General features: G+C 43.7%; 2 long non-coding RNA genes across 2 annotated transcripts; one reads left to right on the top strand and one right to left on the bottom strand.

The window, feature by feature from the left end:
• Nucleotides 1-2,243: 2,243 nt before the first annotated feature.
• Nucleotides 2,244-8,867, top strand: LOC144324756 (uncharacterized). Its single transcript, XR_013390185.1, has 2 exons — nt 2,244-2,505; nt 8,346-8,867. It is a non-coding gene; the product is annotated as an uncharacterized LOC144324756 (long non-coding RNA).
• Nucleotides 7,369-22,814, bottom strand: LOC144324755 (uncharacterized). Its single transcript, XR_013390184.1, has 4 exons — nt 20,286-22,814; nt 12,692-14,626; nt 10,231-10,350; nt 7,369-7,726 (listed from the first exon to the last, which is right to left on the bottom strand). It is a non-coding gene; the product is annotated as an uncharacterized LOC144324755 (long non-coding RNA).
• Between the last annotated feature and the right edge of the window lie 2,026 nt (nt 22,815-24,840).

Genomic DNA, 24,840 nt, shown 5'->3' with positions numbered 1-24,840 from the left:
TTTGGAAACCAGGCAATACACCTGTAAAACACAACAGACCAGAGCTTTTGGGAAATACGTTAAATGGAATAAAAACTGTATGAGATATCTAAACATATAGGATGTACAAAACAGAATGGGACACAACATCCTTGCTTTAAGGGAAATGTATACCATCCGATGCTTATATAAGAGAAGCAGAAACGCAGACAAATTAAGCTAAACGAATTATCTCCAGAAGTTAGAAATACGATAAATTAAATCCACCTTAAATATATGGAAGGAAATAAAGAAAACATAATAATAAATGAAGAGAAAACAGAAAAAAAAAATAGTGAGTTAACTAAATTGAGAAATCACTGGTAAGAATCGACTTAGAAAAAAGAGAGGGGGAAAAAAGCTAATACATAACAATGAAGATGTCCCTTAGAAACCTAAAATGAAATTAGGGACACCAGGGTGGCTCAGTGGTTGAGGGTCGGCCTTTGGCTCAGATCCTCAGCCTGGGGTCCTGGGATTGAGTCCCGCCATTGGGATCCCTGCAGGGGCCATGCTTCTCCCACTGCCTAAGTGTCCTTCATGAATAAATAAATAAATAAACTCTTTAAAGAAGAAATCTAAAATACTAAATGATCAAACAATCATGAGAGAACATTGTGATCAATATTTATCAATTAGAATGGAGTGACACATTTCAAGTTTAGATAAAAGATGTAATTCCTAGGAAACCAAAATTTCCTAAAACTGACACAAGATTTAAACATCAGAATAGTCCTACAACTATTAAAGAAATTGAAGGATACTTGGGTGGCTCAGCTGGTAAAGCACCTGGCTTCCGCTCAGGTCATGATCTTGGGATCCTGGGATCCAGCCTTGATCGGGAGCCACCTGGTGAAAGCGCAGGGGGCCACAGGGCACCAAGGCCGCCCCCACCCACACCCCAAACACCACCCCAGGCCTGAGACCCCGCGTCACTCACCAGCCTCCAAGACAGAGCGGGCTCTGCCCGCCGCCACCGTTCCCGCGCTCCACCGACCCCGCGGGGTGGTGCAGAGGCCAACTGGCACCACGGCCACCCACACCCACACCCCAACCCCAACCCCAACCCCAGGCCTGCGCCCGCGTCACTCACCGACCTCCCCCGACACAGAGCAGGCTCCGCCCGCCACCCGCCAAGGCCGCCCTCGTCCTGACCCCGGGGGATGCAGGGGCCACCCAGCACCTTGGCCGCCCACCACCACCCCCAAGCCTGCGCCCGCGCCCGCGCCTCACTCACCGGCCTCCGGGGACACATGCGGACTCCGCCCACTGCTACCGGGCCACCACCCGCCACCACGGGTGACAACGACCCTACCGCCTCGGCCAGTGACCAACTGTCCCCGGAGCCAGCCGGGTTCTGACGGGCTTTCCCCTGGTGGCGCGGCGGCGCTCTCGAGGGCTCCGAGTGCGCATGCGCCGGGGCCGCTCCGCCTGTGGCCGGCCTCCCGCATGCGCAGTGGGGGCTCCCGGGCTCAGCGCGGACGGAGCCTTAACCCTGCCAGCCCGCTAGGGGGGCTCGGGGGCCTTGGGAGGGCGCGGCCGGCGGGGCCTCGTTGACCACGGCGGCCAGGCACAGGCTGTCTCGGCCCTGTCGGGGGCTCCCCACGCACGGAGTCGGGCCGCCGCCTCACGCCCTTGTCCGGACCCCGGGGGGCCGCAGGACACCATCAGGCACCGCGGCCGCCCCCACCCCAGGCCTGGGACCGCGCCTCACCCACCGGCCTCCGGGACACAGGGCGGACTCCGCCCGCTGCCGCCGCCGCCATCGACGCCGTGTCCCGGACCAGGCGGACAGGGTGACGACGCCCCTCGGTCCTCGGCCTGAGGCGTCCGCAGCGAGGCCCCTAAGGCCCGACGGTGCCCTGAGCCGGACGGGCTCTGACTGGATTCCCAGCCGCGGCCACCGCGCTGGGCCGCCGGGGGGCTCCGAGGGCGCATGCGCCGGGGGCGCTCCTGCAGCCGACCTCCCGCATGCGCGGTGGGGCTCCCGGGCTCCGCGCCGGGCCTTAACCCTTCCAGCCCCGAGGGAGACTAAGGGGGCTTGGAACAGCGCGGCCCGCACTGCGAAGAGCCCCCGGCGGCCACGCACAGGCCGCCTCTGCCATGTCGGGGGCTCCGGGCGCCCAGAGCCCGGCCGGGCGGGTGGGGCGCGACTTCAGTTCAGAAGCTCCGGAGGCCGCCCCGGTGCGAGCAGCCGCCGCCTCCCGCAGCCGCAGCACCTCGCGCTCCCGCTCCCGCCAGGGCCGGGCCAAGGGAGGAGGGCTCTGGCCGCAGGTAGCGCAGCCGCGGCGGGCGGTGCGCGGGAGGGGCCGATGGTCTCAATAAGAAGGTTAGGCTGCCCAAACCTGTTGTCCACACTAACATCTTTTTCTCCGAGAGCTCCCTTGACTCCCGTTTTCCTTCAGCCTGCATCACCGGGTAAGAAACATTCAACTAGATGGCTAATCCCGGAATCAAAAGTAAAACTCTGGAAGAGCTTCCTAAAATGTAAGCATCCTTAGTAATTGTCTCAGGATTATGCCTTACTTTTAGGTGACACATTAGCCATTGCTGTGGTGTCACTTAACATCGTGGGATTAGAATAGGAACAAGGAATGGGAACAAGGATGGATTGAATGTGAGAGAATGGGAATATCCTATCGGAGGACTGGCAAGAGGGAAAGAATTGCGGCAATTTCAGAGAAGAGCCCCAGACACAGCTTGCTTCTTATTATTTATCCTTGTGCTTGAAGCCTGCCCTGGCCTACAAACATTTACCTAGGCAGCCTGATTTGTGCTTTTCAACATTGTCGGGCTCAACTCCTATGCCTCTTAGGTCCTAGACAATCAATTTCTTGTTTACTTTTAAGATTTTTCATGGAAGACTTCAGACTCCCCAGGATATCCTGTTCTACAATTTAATAACCTTCCTCCATGAAAGCTTGCATTTATTTGTCTCTGTTGGTTTAGTAATATCCAAATCCCCTGCAAGCTAACTTTGTTTATTTCGTCTGCAAATGCTGTTGGCACAGCTCTGGGAACATGCCTAACCTCCCTGTGCTCACAATGGGTTTTATTTTTTTTTTAAGATTTTTATTTTTTTATTTATTTATTTATTTATTTATTTATTTATTTATTTATTTGTGATAGACATAGAGGGAGAGAGGTAGAGACACAGGCAGAGGGAGAAGCAGGCTCCATGCCAGGAGCCTGACGCGGGACTCAATCCCAGGACTCAAAGGCCGGCGCTAAACTACTGAGCCACCCAGGGATCCCCTTACAATGGGTTTTAAAGTCAGCTTGCCAGTGTTTATATTCTTCTTTTCCCTTTGTTTACCACATCTTTCTGAGAGTTGTACTACAACCAGCAGGGTACAATGAAATATGGAGTTAATATACTACAATCAATAGCAAATGATGCCAGAAGAGACACGGGGCAGCAAAGTGCCACTGTATGATCTAACACAGTGTAGTTGTTCGTTTCCTCGTATGAGGGTAGGCAGGTGCACTGTGCAGGCTTGACAGTTAACCAAGTTGTGCTGGAAAATATGTTAGATCCTGCTCTGGAATGAGTTTTCAATTTTCAAAACATAGTCTCCAGAATCTCTACTTGGTAAATTTCCAAGTTAGGTTCCCTAGGCCCTGTGGAGAGGAAGTAGGCTAGAAATTTTAAAGAGGGAAGGGCTCACAGCAGACGGAAAGTATCTTCTTTCCCACCTCGCTTGGGATGTGGCAAATTCCAAAACTTTGAGGAAATTAAAAAAGAGTCTCATGAAAAAATTTTGTGAAAATGTGACAGCAGCACAAGCTTAGGTTTTGAATATCCCTGAAACCATTTGTATAAATGTACAGGAAACCAGAAATGGAAGACAATATATACCACAGAACTAACTGACAAATCACCCCTTAGCATCACAAGATGTGTTCAGGTACAGAAAGCCTCAACTGTTCCACGTCCTCTGTGCATTGTTTGGGGTGAAACAGGAAAGGAAGAGGGTGTCTGATGGACCTAAGAGCAGAACCCATAGCAGCCAACTGGTGAACACGGGTAAACCCAGTGGGGCAATTTGAGAAGAGCAGTTGGAACTGGGGTGGCTGTGGCCTGTTTTAATTCATGAGAGAGTTCAGGGCATCTTCTGTAATATTTTAAGGGCTTGAGCAATCCAGGCCTCACCACCTGTAAAACTACCCAGCTGAAGATCCCTTCTGAGATAGAGCTCCACACGGAGGACATAACCTACTGGGAAGAGAGGCCATATGAGGGACAATGGGCAAAGAAATCAGAGGTTCAGATAAAAGTGTGGAAGGAGACAGAGCTTGTTGACTGCAGAAAGCACTAAACCAATGTGTTTACCTCTTTCACTAAAGCAGCAGCAGCAGCAAAACCAACAAAAACAACTGTAGATGTGAAGCTAAAAATGTTCTCCTGAACTCCCTTCTAAAAGTCCATGAAAACCAGTTTCATATAAAAATGAGTTAGAGCAAAGGATGATAGCTGAATCCCATATAATGTTTTTTTTTATGAGACAAATGCAAGGAACAGGATAACATCCTTACAGTCAAAGAAAGAATATCAGAAAGACATGCTTGTAAAATACAGGAAAACTATGACCTCATATTTCAAACCTATTTCAAAACCTATTTCAAATACTTAAGGAAATGTAAGATATGAATAATCGGTATAAAAAAAGGATTAGAAAATCTCAGAAAGGAGGCAATGAAACTGAAAAAGAAGTATAGAATTTTTAAATGAAGAAAGAACTACAAGAAACAGAGAGGCTGAAAAGGAGAAATTAATCTTAACCTTTAATTTACCGAACAAGCAGTAATAATTTCCAAGATTGTAGATCAAATTGTGAAGAGTAAAATAAAAGAGCTTCTAGCATGCAACATGGATTATGAACACAGGTGCGAAGGCATGAAACACAGAGCAAAAGCCTCATACATTGGGCCACATTAAAATGTTTTTCAGATAGACCATTACCAGAGTGAAAAGGTGGGCCGGACTGTAGGAGAAGATACCTGCATTATTTATGTTACAAAAGGCTTTTATCCAGAGTTCATATAGAGCTTTTCAAATATGTAGAATAGAAAAAAGGGGGCAAAGTACTTTGCATAGGTATCTCATAAAACAAATATCCAAATAGATAATAAATATATAAAAAGGCACTCAAACTAGTTTTTCATCAGGGAAATGCAAATTGAAGTCACAATCTGGTAACACTGCGTACTCTCCGGAATGGGTGAAACAGAAAACATGCTGCTGTCAAGTGTTGAAGAACACATGGAACAACTGGAATTTTCATTCCTGAGGGATTTGGAGTATGAGTTGGTAAAGCCAGGAGGAACGCTGCCTGCTGACCCTACTAAAGTGCGTGTTTCAGCTATGGTGATCCAGAAATTGCCCAGCAGAAACCCAGGAACAGGTACCTAAGAAACTGCTACTACCACCAATGGTAGGGATGTGTATCACCAAGGAAGTGGTGAGAAACAGAAGCCAGACACGGAGGGCAATACACTGCTTCTCAAGATCTAAAACAGCCAAATGAATCTATACTATCTAGTCCTATCACAAGTCAGGACTGCATTACCTGGGGAGGGACTGTGAGTAGTTACTGGGACAGGAGAGCGGATTCTATCTATGGTTCTTGGAGGTGGTTGGTCACATGGGTGTGTTCTCTACGAAACTCACCTGAAGATGCATCGATCAGTACGCCTTTATGTCGGTACTTTACTCATCAATTTAAAAGTTTAAAAAATAAATAAATAAATAAAAAATAAAAGTTTATGAAAAAACTCATGAACCCTGAAATACAGCTCAGTAACTCTGGGAAACTGACGTGATTGCATACCCTATTATGGACAAAGCATCCAGCCAGAAGTGATTCATGAAAAAAGGTTTTTACTGCTGACCCATTTTTCTTTTGTTTCTACATGCTCAATTGTACTTATGGATTTAAAGTTAGATTCTTCCTCCTACTTGGATTATCTGCTGCTCATTGTAGACTAACCAACGGGTACTGCCATTAAAAAAGTAACCCAGACAGCTCTATTATGTTTCTATTATCGTCCTCCTTAGAATTTAAGCATATATTAGTCAGCAACCCATTAAGAAAGGTTTTTAGATGAAGATTTCAAGGTGTGAATTGATCCCTCAGGGACAATTGAAGTTCCTTTCCTTTTGTAGTATCTTTGAACCTTTGATTGGCTTCAACAATCTAACCATTGATGTAGGTAGAGTCCCTGATTTAATTGTTTGAATGCATAAAAGATCTTAGTGAATGGGCTTAGTGAATGTACAGAGAGATTTAATGAACTGTATAAAGTCCTGTATTGAACGGACTTTATAAAGTTTCTTTCTTTCTAAGATTTATAAATTTCCTTTACTCTGTGGAATATTTTCTCAAGACGATGGGGGTATGTTCTAATTCAGAGATGGCCACTGGGTCATACAGTGTTAGAAGCTTTAAGTGGCCTTGGAAGCCGACACCCTACTGCAGACTGAGTACATTATAGGATGGGATAGTACACAGCCTCGGTTTGCAAATGTCAGGTCAGTGTGGACACCATGTGTAGGTAACACCATAAGGGATGTGGGCTCTAGAGCTAGGTAACTTTTGCAGTTAATTGCCCTGTGGATCTATTGCCTAAAAGGGATTTATTTTTATATTTCCATTTCAGAAGTAAGATAAATAACTTACAACTGTTCAATAATCATAAACATTTGCAACTCCCTTTTATTTATTTATTTTTGAACAACTCCCTTTTATAAAGCCAAGGCTTCACCAGATTCCGGGGATAGCCAAATGAACAGATCTTGTCCTCAAAATTCATAATCCTGCAGGGAGGACAGACAAGCACCCTTGCAAGTGGGTGCTTGCAGAGTGAAGGCTCTCCCCCATAACGGCTTATATACCATTTAGTCCCCAACTGCTTGACATCCCTCATCATACCAGCAGCATGAAATTTCCCACATTTCAGAGGGTGGAGATGGAGGACTGATAGCCTGAATTTGATACATCCGTGGCCACTTGGACGTTAGCCATCCTGAGTCATGGACCATATGCTGCCTTCCCAGTAATGACACAAGTGCCCTCTTGGAGATGACCCTACATAACAACCCAGCAAACTCATATTGAGTGTCTATTACGCAGGATCTATGTTCGACAAGGAAGTGTGAGAGCGTGTGTTTACAACAAAACTGCATTAATTCTAAAACTTTTTGTATGAATTCTGGTTCTATTTTCAGTCTTGCTGCTTGTAGGTCCGCCTTATGTACCTCTTCCCAAAATTCATATGTAATGTATTTCTTTTTCTTGTCTTAGACACTGATACGATATTCAATAGCAGCAGTCAAAATAGGCAAACTTTTCTTGTTTTATTTTAAAATAATTTACTATAAATATGATATTTGTTTTAGGGATTAGATATACAAAAATGGCAAGTTCATATGATTCAACATACAGCTACAATTTATAAGATCAATGATGCTTCTTTCTATTCCTCATTTGTTAGGATATTTTCCATCATGAATACAACTTATCAAATGCTTGTTAAATTTTTTTTTATTAAAAAGTCATGTAGGGGATCCCTGGGTGGCTCAGCGGTTTGGTGCCTGCCTTTGGCCCAGGGCGCGATCCTGGAGTCCCAGGATCGAGTCCCGCGTCGGGCTCCCGGCCTGGAGCCTGCTTCCCCCTCTGCCTGTGTCTCTGCTTCTCTCTCTCTCTGTCTATCATGAATAAATAAATATCTTTAAAAAATAAAATAAATTTTAAAAAGTCATGTATTTTTTTGGGGGGGGTTCTGTTGAGTTGCTTAAGTCCTTTATATATTTTGGATTTTAACCTCTTTATCAGATATGTCATTTTTCCCATTCCATAGGTTGCCCTTTTGTGTTGATATTTTCCTTTGCTGTGCAAAAGCTTTTTATTTTGGCATGGTCCCAGTAGTTTAATTTTACTTTTGTTTCTCTTGCCTCAGGAGACATAGCTAGAAAAGCGTTTCTACTTCCAATGTCAAAGAAATTGCTACCTATGTTTTCTTCCAGGAGTTTTATAGTTTCAGATCTCACATTTGCCTCTTTGATCTTTTTTGAGGTGTGTGTGTGTGTGTGTGTGTGTGTGTGTATGATGTAAGGAAATGGTCCGGTTTCATCTTTTGCATGCATTTGTCCTATTTTTCTCAAAATAATTTGTTGAAGAAAATGTGTTTCCCATTGTATATTCTGTTTCCTTTGTCATAGATTAATTGATTATAAAAGCATGGGTTTATTTCTGGACTCTTCTTTCTGTTCTATTGATCTGTGTGCCTATTTTTGTGCTATCCCTGTACTATTTTAATTACTACAGCTTTGAAGTGCATCTTGAAATCAGTGATTGTGACACCTCCAGTTATGTTCTTCTTTTTCAAGATTTTATTTGGCTATAAAAAGAATGAATCTTCCCATTTGCAACACCATGGATGGACCTAGAGGTTATTATGCTAAGTGAAATGAGTCAGCAAGACAAAGACAAACGCCATATGATTTCACTCATATGTGGAATTTAAGAGACAAATAAACAAAAAGCCAAAGAGACCAAAAAAAAAAAAAAAAAACAGAATCAAATATGGAGGACAAACCAGTGGCTTCCAGATGGAAGGTTGGTGGGGAATTGGGTGGAATAGACAAAGGGGATTAAGAATTCACATCTTGAGGGACACCTAGGTGGCTCAGTGGTTGAGCCTCTGCCTTTGGCTCAGGGTGTGATCCTGGGGCCCTGGAATCGAGTCCAACACCGGCCTCCCTGCAGGGAACCTGCTTCTCCCTCTGCCTGTGTCTCTGCCTCTCTGTATCTCTCATGAATAAATAAAACATTTTTTTAGAAAAACGACTTCACTTATTGAATCATTATATTGTACACCTGAAATTAATGTAACACTGTATGATAGTTATAATTGAGTTTTAAAATTATATATTCATATATATTTAATATATATATATTTATATATTTATTCGTGAGAGACACAGAGAGAGAGAGAGAGACAGAGGATTATGCCCTAGGCTGAAGGCGGCACTAAACCACTGAGCCACTCGGGCTTCCCTATATTTAAAATATTTAATACATTTATTAAATGTATATTATATCTATTAAAATATAGTCGATACATTAATATTAAATATATTAATTAAATTAATATAAAATAAATACCAATATTTATTTTAAATGAATATTAAATATTATTAAAGTTCAATTTAAATAATACCAAAATATAAATACTTATTAAATATATTTATGTTAGTATATGTTATTGAATATATATTATTGAATATATATTTATATGTAAATTTTTCTATATAATCTATTATACCTCTATATATTTATAATATTGCATTAGATTATATTCTAAATATATTAAATTATATTATAATATATTATACTTATAATACTATATATATGTATTAGGTCAACTGTTTGCTTGAGACCTCAGTTTTCTGACACATCTAAGAAGAGTTGTTTTCAGTTTGTTCAGCCTTTTTGCTTATTGTGAGGACAGGAGCAATGAATTCTAAACTCTTTATGTGTTGGCCTGGCAACGGAATTTGAATATGCCTCTTTTCTCAAACCCATTCCTTTTTAAAAATCTTTTTTTTAAATTTTTATTTATTTATGATAGTCACAGAGAGAGAAGGAGAGAGAGGCAGAGACAGGCAGAGGGAGGAGCAGGCTCCATGCACCAAGAGCCCAATTCAAACCCATTCCTGTTCCAGATTTCCTTTAGCCTAGAGAAAGTGATGATTTTTCTTTCACTTACAGGGGGAAAAAAAAAAACCTGTCATAACCTGGGGGCACCATCATAATTCAACTCATCTATTTTTGCTTGGCAATGGCCCCATTCCTGAGTGTTTGTCCTGGAATTGGGTGCATGGTTTTCCTGCCCACCTGCCCTAGATTTAGCAACTGAACTATCAATCGCAGTGTAATCAATGGCAGCTTACTCTCAAGTACAATCCCTTCATTCACACTTTACTCTGAGTTAACCAGCTCATGCTTCTTGTTGAGATGCCTGGGGCTACATGCAGAACATCGTACCAAGTAAACTCATTTTGGTTAATTTTAAAACATTCAGGACCTTCTGAACCCTGTGGGTTTCATTGGAAAGCCAGTTTGATGGCCTAATTTACTAAAATTCACTTCATTTATATCATTACTGAAAATGTTAACTATAAAGAAATATATTCCTTATGTAACTGACCCCAAGTCTGTCTGTGCAATGTGCAGCAAGGTCAATCACTGAGACATCAGGTGTGCAGTAAGGAAAGGGTTTTTGAGAGGCAGCCAAACAAGGAGAGCAAGCTTCCCCTCTTCTGCCTCCCTGAAACAGGAGAGAACAAGTTTTTTTTATAATCATAGGGGTTTGTAGTTACATATATATTGATGAAAAGGGCAAGGAAGCTTATGATAATTCATGAGGAAAGATGGAGTATGTACATTGAGTCAACATATGTGTAACATATATCCATTGTTCACTCTGGGGTGGACACAACACCAAAATTATGCAAAATTCAGCCCCTGATGTCAGAAGGTTGTCTTAGCATAAGGAGAAAGAGCTGAGGGCATGCTCTGAGAACTAGTATAAACCAGATGGTGTCTTGGGCTGTGTAACAACACCTTAGGTAAGGAATTCAGGGCCTTGCTTGTTCACAGGCTAGGACCATATCATTGACCTTCAGTTCTGGCCTCTGTGGAGACAGCTCATGTATTAGTGGGGTTCAAAAAGACACGATAGGTGACTAGGGAGAAACAGTTCTCTTCGAAACAAGCTTTACATTTTCTACTACTTTCAACCTTCACTTGGGTATAGTTTTTTTCCCTTTTTAATCTTTAAGAGATCTTTGGAAGGCATAAGCCAATGCTCATCCTTTTCCCAAACACCTGCTAAGGTTTAGGGAGCCAGAACAGAAATGTAAATGAGGCTTCTGCTATCAAAGGACCTGAGCATTAGCCAGAGAGTTATGGTACAAATGAACACCACAGTCCTAGGCCTCGGATGGGAAGTGATGAATAGGTCTTATAATTATTGCATGTTGAATTGTCAGAAGAGGGAAGATAATTTGTTGTTTTATCTGCTGATCAGGAAGCCTGACCAGTTGGGTGCTGACGTGACCTTTAAAGGACAGGCAACACACAAAGACACAAAGGAGACTAGTGAGGACGCAGAAGGCACAGGGTGTGTGTAGGAGAGTGAGGGCCAATGTGACAGAACAGACACTATGTAAGAAGGTTGAATTAATATGGGGCAGTACTTGGCATAGAAGGACTGAAAGGTCTACGGGAACGTCTGTGACAGTCATCATCTGGCGAGTCGGGCCTGCATGGCATGGGGAATCTAGTGCAGCCTAGAGCAGCTGGCAGGGATAAGAGGGCAGGCTCGGGGGCAGAGGGGCCCACACAAGTGTCAAGGAGAAACATTCCCATTTTTCCGTACTGCCAAGGGCCCTCTTGGGAGAAGATACGTGTTTCTGGGGCTGACTGGTTTGTACTTCCTGCTCTCTCTGGGTGACTCTATGCCCCTCTCCACATTCAGCAGCTAAGTGAGTAACTCTGTGAGACCCAAGTAGAGGAAGTGTGCACTAGAGATATGTGGTAGCCCTGGGATGGAACCCCAGACTGACTCCTTAGACCTGCATCTGCAAGGTTACACAGCTCCTTCTCCTGGGTGCCCTCCCTCCCACCCTCCCTCAGCTGCTTGCAGCAGGCTCCCAGCAGTCAGCTTGGGCCCCAAAGACATCTCTCTCAGTTCAGAGGAGCTCCAGTGTGGGGGCTCAACTCCTAAGGGGATGCTAGCTTCCCCATTGGCTGGAGGGCCTAAATGTCTCTATTTTCAAGACATTTTGCTGTCAAGAACACTTTGAAAACACATTATTAGCCTACTGTGCCTGACAGGGATCTAGATACAGTTCTCTATCCCTTCTCGGCAGTGTGCCATCCCTTAGGGATGCTGTGGTTTCCTCCCCACAGCCATGCTCACTCCCTCTCTTACCGGCTGCCCTGGTTAAAGAGGGACTCAGACCCAGATCCCAGAGCAGGGAGCAGCGGCCTGCCATGCTCCTGGCTAAAGCACAGTCATGAGCTGTCCACAGAGCCCCCGAGTGCCATCTGTCTCAGCCACGTCACAGGCAGATACTGCATCTGAGAGAGCAAGACCATTCACCCATGATGTGCACACTCGTTGCCTGGAGGCCTGCTTCATACAGAGCCATGTCTGACACCCTAGGGGACAGGGAAACCTTCAGGAAAAGCAGCCCAGGGGTTTCGTTTATTGAGAAGCTAAATCCAGACACTCTGCGGGCATTTTCCCAGCATTCCTTTGGGAAAACATCCAAAGGCCCTCAGGTCTAGCTCAGGGTCCCTTCTCTGTGTTTGTTTAACACCACAGTCTGTGAGAATTTCCTAGCCTTTCACTGTGCTAAAATCTCCATGAGGGCAAGAAGCAGATCAGTGCCTGTCTCAGAACAGATTATTAACACATTTTTGTATAGAGTGAATCTCTCAACAAGTCTGAGTTATGGGTGTGATTAGCCCTACTGGAGACTTGTTGTTGTTGAATACTCTGAGTAGGGACTCTTAGGTGTCTGACTCAGAGGATCAGGCATTTTCATTTGCCTGTGGTGCCCGTAATGAGACAAGGGCCGGAAACAGTCTGGTTATTGTACCTCAAGGAGAGGATGTTGTGGTGGGCTGCCTGGCTGCCTTTGAGACTGACCGCATGTGCAGATGTGTTGGTTGATATTTCATTGACTCTCTCCAGTAATGACTGTCTCCTGAAGGAAGCTGGCCCACTCAAGATTATCCCCTCCCAAGGGGACAGATGCATCCAGAGATTCACGAATCCAGCTTTACAAAGGCCTTTCTGGTTTCTGTGGGGACATCTCTGAAGAGCATCTCAGCTCCAGAGCTTCCAGTAGGATAGGCTGATGAGATCCCTCTTGCAGTTGCATTACTGTTTAACTTTTGCTTGTACCCACAACAATTTCTCTCATCTCTTAAGGGTGTTGTTTCAGAGCACCTCTCCATAAACTTTCTGTATGCAAATCTCAGAAAGTTGGTGTCTGTTTCCCTGGGAACTCAACACACATCAGTTGATACAGGATGTGATCTTAGGATACCAACTCTAAAATGGGATTCTGGAGATGCATCATCCCCTGGAGGCTGCCAGCGAGGGCCCACTGTAGTGAGATATTAAAACTCTCACTGGTGATGATCTGCGCTGGGATGCTGGAAGAGAATACATTTGTGAGAACATTTGCACACACTAGAAATGGCAGTATCAGGTATTATAAACATTTGGAAGAAATAACAATTATTTTGAACTATGGAATTTGATAGCCTTTGTTGGGATCATTCAGTGCATTGGAAGAAGACAGTTAAAGGTAGGTGGTGATTAATCACAGTAGAAAGAAACACGTGGAAGCCAGAATGTCTCCTTGGCACCATATGCAGACACTTTTCCTCTATAGGCAGGGGGCAGGAAATGGTAAAAATCAGACCCAGACTTTCTTTAAGGAACAGAACTCCAGAAAAGTTGAAATTCTCAACACTGGCTGAGCTTTTTTTACCCTGTTCACGTTGTCTTGGCTTGGTAGGACTTGATTAGAAAGGCATGGGGCCCTGAAATTGGGAGTCGGGATACGTAGGTAAATTTCATTCGAGGTTCCTTTGAGCCTTCGGACTCTGCAGAAGTCTCCCATTCCTCCTGGCAGAAGGCTGGTACTTGAAAACATTATAAAGGCTGCTGCCTTGCAAGGCAACAACTCTAATACCTCCTCATCATCATACCAGGCACTAGGGTCCAGTCCTGATGCGGAAGTGTTGGAATGGCTAAAGAGAGAAAAGTACTATATGCTGAAGTAGCTGCCCCCAATGTGTATGGTAGGCTCTGGAAGTCATGAGACCGAATCAGAATGGATTGAATCAAGGGGGATTGCATGCAAAGTTAGTGAGGAAGAACGTAATGAAATGGGAGTAAACTCCTCTGGTAAGAATCTCACATCAGGGCTCAGGGTCCATGGTCCTCCTTTGCTGCTCAATTTGCTAGAAGTTTTGGAAGAGTGATGGTCCACGTGAAGAGAATTGAAGTGTCAGGATTTCAGAGCATGTAGCAGAAGAAGGATGAAAGACTCAGAGCAGTGGGAATAAAAGTGGATAAAGCAAAGAGGTCAAAACCCCACCAGTTGACTATGTTTGAAGAACACTCCAAGGACATTAAATTTATTAACCTAATAAGAAATGCACTAGTGAGAAGGTGTTCTGAAAGACACTCAGTGTTATTTAGGTGTCTAGAGGTCTAGACGTGCCTGAGCACCATCTCCAAAATTAAGAACAACTTATTAGGACAGTACTTCCCAGCACCAGGAAGAAACACAACACTTGTCAGGTTTCCTCAGGCTCTTCAGGCAGCAACTCCACACGTGGAAAGTCCTGTTCTTACTCAGTACTGAGTGTGGCCCAAAGAAAGGCTGTATGTGGTTCTTCGCAATGCTCCATCATGATGGGGACACCCAGGATCTGGGACCAAGGACAAACCATCTGCAGCACGGAATCACATGCACATTTGAAGAAGAGATTTTATCTGGGCTTGCGGCTGTACCCTGGAAGAGACGGGATGTAACTGTGGGATAACAGATGGGCACTCGCCGGGACCAGCCAACATGAGCTGGATCTCCTTAGATCCACCAAGTCCTACCGTCAGGCAGAACCAAAGGCAGACCCCGTAAGATGGATCGCCCTACCATCTGGACATGGTGCTCCCAGGACCAGGTGAGAGCAGGACCGGAAAGTGAAAGCGAGCTATGTAAGCAGGCCAACCGCCATATCAGGCCCCCAGTGTCCTACCTGTACCTTCCTTCCATATCACACCCAAGGATACTCCTGGGTGACCAGCCAGTGGAGTCTGAAGAGGTCAGAATTGGCTCACAGACCCTTGGGTAAGTGCAAGATAGAAAAGGACCATGATACACTCTAGGACCACATAAGGTGTCCTTGAAGAACAGTGGTCACAGAAAAGGCTGGCGCTAGGAAAAGCCTTCAGTGGCACACCTGGTCACCTACCTTGTGCGGAGAGGAGAGGCCGGGGAAGATACATGGCTGCACGTCCTGGGGCAGGGGCCTGGAGCATCTGCCACAGAAGAGACTAGTACACCATGCACGCCGGCGGGGGGGGGGGGGGGTTCTCCATCTTAAACCTGGCTTCCCAAACAAATTTATATTAATGAAATCATTAAATGGTACTATAGCAGTTGTTTTACCCTTTGAAAAATATCCACAAGTGTACTAAAGTACAGATGAATCAAAAAATAAATATTTAACCAAAATTACTAAATGGGCATCTAATTTAAATATTTGTTTGAACTCATTGTGGCTAGGCCATTTATTAGATGAACTAAAAAGAAACCATGATAGGTACAGTCTGAGATCTAGATACATAAAACTTTCTGGGCAAATGCTTTGGTTTCAACCTCTTAAAAAACTGTCGGAATGAAGACATTTTATTTGCTATTGCTCATATTTTACTATTCTAATTAAATGTTATTTTGGAACATTTTGTTGTGACGTCTTTTGCATCCTCTTTTCCAGAGTGGAAATAGAATGACTAGGTTTGTTCCCATGTGAGATAAAGCTTGGATAACTTTCTTCACATTTATAAATTCATTACCTTGATTGTATATTTAATAAGTGCCAAACACTAAGCACAAATAATAACTTATTTAAAACCCAGCCACAGTCCAATTTAAGTGAGGGACCTGAGTGGGGAAAGACCACGGTATACCCATTCAGAGTCTTGTGGGGAAAAAGTGTGTTTGGGGGACATCTCTCCCCACCCCTTCTAAATCGTCTGGAATGCATGGTCAAAGGAGAGACAGGAGATATGATAGGTGTTAAGTAACAGGTGATGTTAAATGAGATAGGGATGAGAGGGTGGTGACTCTGAATTGGTTCTGTATGTGTTTGGAGTCTTTGCCAAGAAAGGAATGTCCTCAGTAAAGATAAGAGTATTTGGGGACAGTTTTCAACTTGGTTTCAAGCCCACCCCTCATTTCGTTGGAGAGTAGCAGTTTTGTCTCCCTTTGGTCCCTGTCAGCTAACCACACCGTTGTCCCTTCCCAGTATGAGTTGCTCCAGTAAGACAACCTTCTTCAGAAATGTCCAGGTGAGAAGAAATTCTTAGCGTGCTTTTCAGCCAACTTAGAGAAATGGGATAGTAGAAGGAGAACTGGATCCGGTGGTATTGTGCAGTTTTGGCACACTTGACTAGTCGGGTGGAAGGATCTAGCCCTGTTGCAAGTAATTCTCTTTAAAATGAAAACTACTTACAGCTTCCTTTGGGTTTTCATAAAAAGTTGTTCCTATGCTGCCAATTGTTGGCCAAAGGAAAAAGTTCTGCTCAGCATCCTTTAAGTTAGTAAATAGTGACAGTTAAATAGAAAACTCTGCAGGAAGAAAAAGATTTAATTGACCAAAAACACAAAATGCTTTGAAATAACCTTGAAGAGAAATGTTAGGACCTTTATTAAGAGCATTGTAAAAAATAATCGGGCGGCATTTATTCATTCATTTCATAAATGCTTATTGACTGTTTATTATACAAAATTTGAATGCTGTTGTCCTGGACAAGAAGAGTGAATATTAAAAAGGGAAAACTTTTGTCCAAAGTGATCTAAAAAATTAATGCAATTAACTAATCAAAAATTAATCAAAAGCACAGTAGACCATACAGGCAGTTATATAATCAATGAAATTTTGACACACTGCTGTGTCATAGTGTGTAGGGCACAGAGTGTATCCAGTTTGTTAGTTGAAAAAAAAAAAGAGTAAAGAAAAAACTTAGAACAAATAGGTTACATATCTTTATATACCATATATATTTATACTTTTAAAGCAACCTTTAAAAAATCTCTAAGCTTTCCTAGTGTATCATGAGTGCTGTATTGTGAAAGCTGAAGAATCTTTTGAATTCTGTTGAGAAGATAAATTAGAAATTTTCTAACATTGTTTCATACTTCTTGTAGGACGTTGCTTTCACAGTAAAACAGTGGTTCTCCAGGGTAAACCCCCTGTTTCAGAGTAAAGAATCTTTTTTTTTTTATTTTTAAGAATCTTTTCTTGTTAACAAAGCAACTGGGACCTTTCTGTTTTCTCATTCGTGTAGGCACAGTTATTGGAAGTTGATGTAAACTCTACAGAATTTTGTTTGGAATTAAGCATAGTTCTCCATAATCTGGTGAAGAGATATGAAATAGTTTGTTTGTCATCTACTTTGCCAGATCCTATGTCCACTTGCCTGTCATATGACATAGTGAAGCCACACAAAGGACAATAAAAGCTTCATTATAGATGTTATGGACATTAATAATGATCTTAACCAATATTTATTGAGCTCTTCCTATGTGTCTCATATATTTTACTGCTTTACATTCTGTGTCTCCACCAACCCAGGCAGTATCCACAAGTTAGTATTATTATTATCATTCCTGTTTTTCAGATGCAGGAATTGATGTTGGTAAGGACGTCACGTTAACTTATTAACCTAGGTTACACAGCTAGTAAGTAGCTGGAACTCACACTACCAAGTGGTGTGTTGGGATAGCTTATGAGTTTCATATATTTAGTAGTGGGGAGGGGCAGTCCACCCTCATTTTGTAAGCCTGTTTACCCACATTAGCCCCTGTTTCTGCTGGCATAGTGGTCTTTCCAAGCACAAACCAGGGGAAGCCCTCTGAAGCCTCGACCCAAAGAACAGCTGCAAAGAACCCACCGCCCATGACCTCTCAAGATAGAGCGTGTGGTTACTCAACCTCTGAGGTCTGCTCTACTTGTATCCCAAACAGACTTTTTCATCATACCTGGAATCACGGACCAGAGTCCTCTTTCTATTGTCTGATACTTTCTATACTCTATTTGGCAGAATTTATTTAAGATCCAGAGTTTAATTCATCCCCCCAGCTTTTTAAATAAGTTTTTGCCTACTTCAGGGAATTCTGGTAGGGTGCAGGTTTAGATAGATGTACTAATTAACCACTATTCAAGACGTATTTGTTATTATTTGGGACCTGTTTTATAAATTGCTGAGCAAAATATGAAATAAACTGTATTTGGTGTTGATATTATCCAGTGAGCTGAATCAGGTTTCACATTAAGATTGAAATATGTAACTCTTCATACTGATCTTGTCAACTCAACCTTTTTGCCCTCAGTACAAGGTGTTAAGACTCAGGGATGGCTTGAGTTATAAACTCTGATGGTGTCAACTGGCACCTTCCTCATATGTAAACATCATAAATGCATTGTCTCTACAATATATTCCAAAATTGAGCTTACTTGCCCTGGATGAATAGTCACAACTTCACAACTTGTAGCTTTTAAAGATGTGTGTATTAATTAACTGGTAGTGCTGTCTACAGAGCTGCCCCTCACTGATCAATGACCACATGTCTCTTTAAACCATGTCATGAATTCTTGTCTTATCACATTCTCTCCCACCCTGTCATTAATGCCTCAACACTTCTGTCAGGATTATTACCTGATACACATTATTTTAAAGAAGTAACTTAACTTTTTAAATTAAATTATTTCACTTTTTAAATATCATGATTTCCCATGTTTTTTACTTAAGTGTCTGACTTTTTATCAAAGATGACATCGCTCCATTCCAGGGGGACAGATGTAACTCCATACATTACTAGCAAAGCTTTCAAATAAATATAGAGTGCCTGCTATGCTAGTCATATAGGTCACAGTGAATGTATAGAATATAAAGAATAATGTCTGATAAGAGAGGAAATCCTTCAATATATTACATTAATAAAAATTATTTTTCCTTACTTCTCAAACATCACAGCCATAAATAGATAGGAGAGTTAAAGCAGGCACCGTGACTTACCCAGAAGCAAGGCTTGTGTATTTATGGCATGTTGAATATGCAGGACTAGCTGCTGTCCCCCCGCCCAGAGTCAGGCAGATCTGAGAAGAGTTGCCTGATTTCACTTCTATTTGATATAAACATTTCCTTGAAAGCCATATTTCTCTATAAATTATTTTCCTGTATCATTTTTTTCTCCCTAAGAGGTTCTTCTTAGCTTTTTCAACATATGTTTCAAATTTAGCTCAGTCCTAAAAAGGTGACTACACATGTTCTTAAATCTGTAGTAGACAATACTTGGGAAATAAAAAAAAAAATCTCAACAGCTACCTCTGTTCAAACATCAGTATTAATAACTGGTAATAGCAGAAATTTCCAGCATATTTTATTCAGGTCTTTATTTTTACTCCTCTCTTTTTTCTTTTAAAAATTGCGTTAGATATTAATATTGATTACATAATTACCTTTCTACACTGTTCTTCTTTGTAATTTATTTATAGGTTTTATACAAATGCCTATGTTCACCAGAAATAGTCAGTGCTGGATTGATGGAAAATGTATGCGTCAACCCAGATTGACCTTACGTGTACATATGCATATGCATATATGAAGCGCTCATGCATTTTGACTATGAAGAGACCCCCTCCCTGTCTTCCTTATTCTCTGCACTTGCTTCCTTCATTCTACAAGGCCATGGAAATTTTGTGGACGGAGTGGGAGCGTAAAGTGATAGAGCCATCTTGGAAACTTCTCCAGCAGGAGCTTTGGGAGGTAAACTTTATGATCTTCATACTTTCAGAACCAGTAGTTCTGCCCCAGGATATATAGCCAGTGTATACTCTTCACCAAAAGACTAAAATATTTGTAGCAGAGCTGTGTGATAAACTCCAAATGAGAAACTCCCAAATTCTCATTAATGATAGAGTGCTTTGTGTTTATTCATACATTGGAATGCTATGTAGCAAAGGGAATGAATGATGTGTAGCTTCTCGTAGCAGCAGGGATGGATTTCACGAGTATGTTGAATGAAGTAAGGCAGACTCAGAATACTGTGCTGTATCTCTTTGTATGTTTCATATGTGCCCTGCTCTATGGAGTCACAAGTCGGATAGTGGCAGACCTCTTCACGATTAGTTTATACAGTGATTAATTGTTCTGATGGTTTCAGATAAAACTTCACCTGTATTCACAGTGACTACTTTAAATCAGGTGTGCCAAACTCTTGAAAAGGTAAAATTAATGTGAATCTTGTACAAATGGAAAGCTTATATTTTAAGGCCTTTGTGAATTAGGACAGTTAACTGATAAAATCATTAACAGTAGAGTTCATTACCAGATGACTGAAAACTACAGACTTACATTTTTTCTAAGGCCTGGCCTGGGATTATTACCTTAGGGCGCCTCCTGGCAAACACCCTGAGGCATGGGGTGTGATGGTGAAACCAAAGGCTACAGCATGTGAAAGAGCCACCACGTCCCTGGGCTTTCTGGAAGCCATAGCCCCGGGAAGTCAGCAGGCAGTAATAGAACATCTTTCACTAGCAGATGTCTCCAGCCAAGTGAGCCTGATGTGAGGCTGCAGTAGAATGTGGGTGCCTGGTTGCAGGGGTTCCGAGTTCTGTTGGGCTCTGTTGTCAAAGAAGTGACCTCACTGCCCTACCTGTGTCCACTCCTGGTTGAACCTTCAGTGTTGTCTTTTCACTTTCCCTCTATCCCTACACTGTGGAGTTTTTTCATCAAGAAAGGGTGCTGTACTTGGTCATGTGCTTTTTCTGCATCTATTGAGAGGATCATATGGTTCTTGTCCTTCGTTTTATTTTATTTTTTTAAATAATTATTTATTTATTTATGATAGTCACAAAGAGAGAGAGAGAGAGGCAGAGACACAGGCAGAGGGAGAAGCAGGCTCCATGCACCGGGAACCCGATGTGGGATTCGATCCCGGGTCTCCAGGATCGCGCCCCGGGCCAAAGGCTGGCGCCAAACCGCTGCGCCACCCAGGGATCCCCTGTCCTTCGTTTTATTGATGTGATCTCTCACATTGATTGATTTGCAGATGATGAACAACTCTTGCAGCCCAGGAATAAATCCCACGACGTGGTGGTGAATAATCCTTTTAATGTACTGTGGGATCCTGTTAGCTAGTTGTTTGGTGAGAAATTCTGCATCCATGTTCATCAGGGATATTGGCCTATCATTCTTTTGTTGTGGGGTTTTTGTCTGGTTTTGGGATCAAGGTAATGCTGGCCTTCTAAAAAGAGTTTGGAACTCTTTTCCTATTTTACTCCATTTCTATTTTTTGAAACAGATTCAGAAGAATAGGTAGTATTTCTTTAGATGTTTAGTAGAATTCCTCTGGGAAGCCTTTTCTTTGATCAGGAGGTTAACGATCTTATTCTCTTCAAGCTCACAGGAATCTCTTATAAGCAGCATATCAGTCTTGTGATCTTGTGTACAGTCTTTGTTTTCTGTTTCATCGATTCCTGCTCAAATTTATTATTTGTCTTCTCTTGCTGGTTTTTGGCTTTTTTTTGCTGTTCTTTCTCTACCTCCTTTTGGTATAAGGTTAGGTTGTGTATTTGAGACCTTCTTCTTTCTTGAGAAGGGCTTGTTGCGGTATACTTCCTTCTTAGGACTGCCTTATCTCCCTGCTGACTGTATTGAACAGTTGTGTTATTATTTTCATTTTCTTCCATGAATTTTTAAAATTCTTCTTTAATTTCCTTGTTGACCCTTTCATTCTTTAGTAAGATGCTGTCTAGCCTCCATGTATTGCAGTTCTTTCCAAATTGCTTCTTCTGATTGAGTTGCTTCAAAGCACTGTGGTCTGAAAGTACACTGGTCTCCCTGTGCAACACTGGCAATAGACCTAAAGTACCACGACGTGTAATTTAAAAGCATCAGAGTTAGTTTTTGTCCGAAGTTAACTTATCCTTTATTACAAACAAAATGCATGAAGGAATTATAGACGTTGATGACAACCACAACAAAAATTAGACAGCGCAATGAGAGGGGAGGGGAAGCCTTCTGTTGGGGTGCAGCCATGATGAGCTGCTGCTTGGGGGCAGAGGCTGGCTGCTCCAGTAAGGCAGGTGGATGCACCGGCCCTTCGATGAACTCGAGGCCGGGCACTGAGGCCTGCCTCACATTTTGGAGGGGCCAGGGGTGCAGGCAGCACCTCCAGGTGGGGACAGTGAATCAGAAGTGTGGCCAACACCTGCAGTGGCTTCGAATCAACAGGTGCCATCTCGGCCCCTGGCAAGCACTCAACTCCAGCAGCCTTGACTGGCTCAATCACCTCTGGCCCTGAAGCTTCAGCAGGCCCCGTGGTAGGAGCTGGGGCAGGCTGTTGAGGTGGTTTGGGATCTTGCTCAGGAGCAGAAGCTAGTTGCTCCCCTGAGACAGGTGGCTGCTACAGCATGTGGGAGAACCAGATTGCATGTGCCAGGACGTGATCTACCTCCAGGGTAGCCAAGGTTGCAGGTCGGTCCTTCTTGTCGGGACGCTGAATCAGAGGTGTGACCGCCTCGTGCATTGGCTTGGACTCAGCAGCTAGCATCTCGGATCGGGCCAAGCACCCAGCTGCAGCAGCCTTGACTGGCTTGATCAACTCAGGGCATGAAGCTTCAGTAGGCCCCACAATAGTAGCTGGGGCGGCTTCTTGATGTGATTCAGGGTGTTGCTCGAGGGCCGAAGCTGGGTGCTCCACTGAAGCAGGTGGCTGCTCCAGCATGTTGGGTACCCCAATAGCCTGCACCATGGTGAGCTCTTCCTCCTGGGTCGCCAAGGGTGCAGATAGCTATTCAAGTTGGAACAGTGAGTCAGAGATGTTACCATCACCTGAATTGGCTTGGACTCAGCACCTGGCTTCTCGGCTCGAGCCAGGCACTCAACTCCAGCAGCCCTGCCCAGCTAGATCACCTCAGGCCCTTCACTCACCTCGAGTCTGCGCTGGTCTCTTTTAGCTGTGCAGGGCACTATCCCATTCCTCAAGGAAGTGGAGCAGAGGTTCTCTTCCTCACACTCCTGCCCCATCTCCTGTGTGGAGCTCTGTAACGACAGTGCCCGGCACCCAGGCAGGAGGCCTCATCGCCTGGTCTGGCTGCTTTGGCTGGGCCGCCACACCCAGCTGACTCCATTCCAGACACACCACTCCACAGTCAGCACACATCTCCCCCAAAGAGAGAAAAGGGATGCAGCTCTAGGACCTTGGGTTAACTCTGGGATGGGTAAGAGGCACCTCAGGAGTCGTCTTTCCACCCTCCCCACCATGACATCAGTGTGACCATGCAGGGATTACTGGGGAACCTGCTGCCCTGCAACCTCCTCCAGCCTAGGTGGGACCTGCCCACACATCCCTGGTCCCCTGAAACTGAAGAGGAAGGGATGGGGCTTCCCAGGATACTGGCACAGGTGGCCTGGCCTGGCCTGGGCTGCTCTATATTACCTAGGGCACCTCCTGGCAAACGCCCTGAGGCGAGGGGTGTAATGGTGGAACCAAAGTCTACAGCATGTGAAAGAGCCGCATCCCTGGGCTTTCTGGAAGCCAGAGCCCCGGGAAGTTGGCAGGCAGCAAGAGAACATCTTTCACTAACGGATGTCTCCAGCCAAGTGAGCCTGATGTGGGGCTGCACTAGAATGTGGGTGCCTGGTTGCAGGGGTTCCAAGTTCTGATGGGCTCTGTTGTCAAAGAAGTGACCTCACTGTGTGGGATCCCCTACCTGAGTCCACTACTGGTTGAACCTTTGGTGTTGTCTTTTCACTTCTGTGTCTAATGGACATCTCAAATTTAACTTACGGAAACAAAATGATTCTCCTCCACCTCAGGCCCCCCACCCCAGTGTTCCATGATAGACTTCTTTATTCCACTTGTGCTTATGTGGACCATCCAACTTGGAGGTGTCCTGGGTTTCTCCCTGTCCACATCCCACATCCTGTCCATGAGATTCACAATATGAATTGTGCCCTTGTGCTATCCACATCATTCTTGCCTCGTTTCCTCTGTGCTGTCCACATCATTCTTGCCTCGTTTCTCATGTCATGATGTGCCTGAGCCAGCTCGGACAAGGCAAGCTGATGTGAAAGTCCAAGGAAATTTTGTGAGCTGGTTGGCATCATTTTGGGAGCTTAAAATAATTAATAATTGTAGAACAGTGCACTTTATGTATTTGTTTCCTATCTATGCTCTGTGTCCACCCAAGTGCCTACAACAGTACCTGAGGCAGAGAAGGCCCGCAGATTTTTTTCCTAAAGGTACATTGTTGTTTTGGGGCCTTGTGCACAAGTTTTGGGAATTTCAGTGATGAAAGTCACTGAGAAAGAGATATAGGCAGTCCTCCAGATTTCCTTTTAGATGCAAGTATCCCAAATGTCACTTAAAAATGTCAGGTTCAGTCGAAGCTGGGTCCTTCATTAGTATCTCACGAGTAAATTTGCTCCCTGTTGCTAGGGCTGCAGTCCTAAAATTGTAAATGTTGTTTCTCTCATCATAAAAATGTACTCTCCAGATTATAATTGTTTATTATGTCTTGGACAAATTTCATAATTTTTCTTCATAGTCTATTGTTTTAGGAATTAGAATTCTTTAATCTCTGGGTTGTTTCATTTTTTATTTTATTTATTTTAATTTTTATTTATTTATGATAGTCACACAGAGAGAGAGAGAGAGAGAGAGAGGCAGAGACATAGGCCGAGGGAGAAGCAGGCTCCATGCACCGGGAGTCCGACGTGGGATTTGATGCCAGGTCTCCAGGATCAAAGGCAGGCGCCAAACCGCTGCGTCACCCTGGGATCCCTAATCTCTGGGTTGTTTCATTCAGCCATTGATGCATTACTATTTTTTGAAAAAGTTGCTTAAGATTTTTTTGTTTACCTAATATGCTAAATTCTCAGCTCTTTGAGATCTTCTTTGATAAATTGTTGAATTGCCTAACCACCTAGCAAATG

Source organism: Canis aureus, chromosome 12 (assembly GCF_053574225.1).
Source record: "Canis aureus isolate CA01 chromosome 12, VMU_Caureus_v.1.0, whole genome shotgun sequence".
Taxonomy (NCBI): Eukaryota; Metazoa; Chordata; class Mammalia; order Carnivora; family Canidae; genus Canis; species Canis aureus.
The sequence above is the reverse complement of the archived record's forward strand: the minus strand, read 5'-3'. Positions and strand labels throughout refer to the sequence as shown.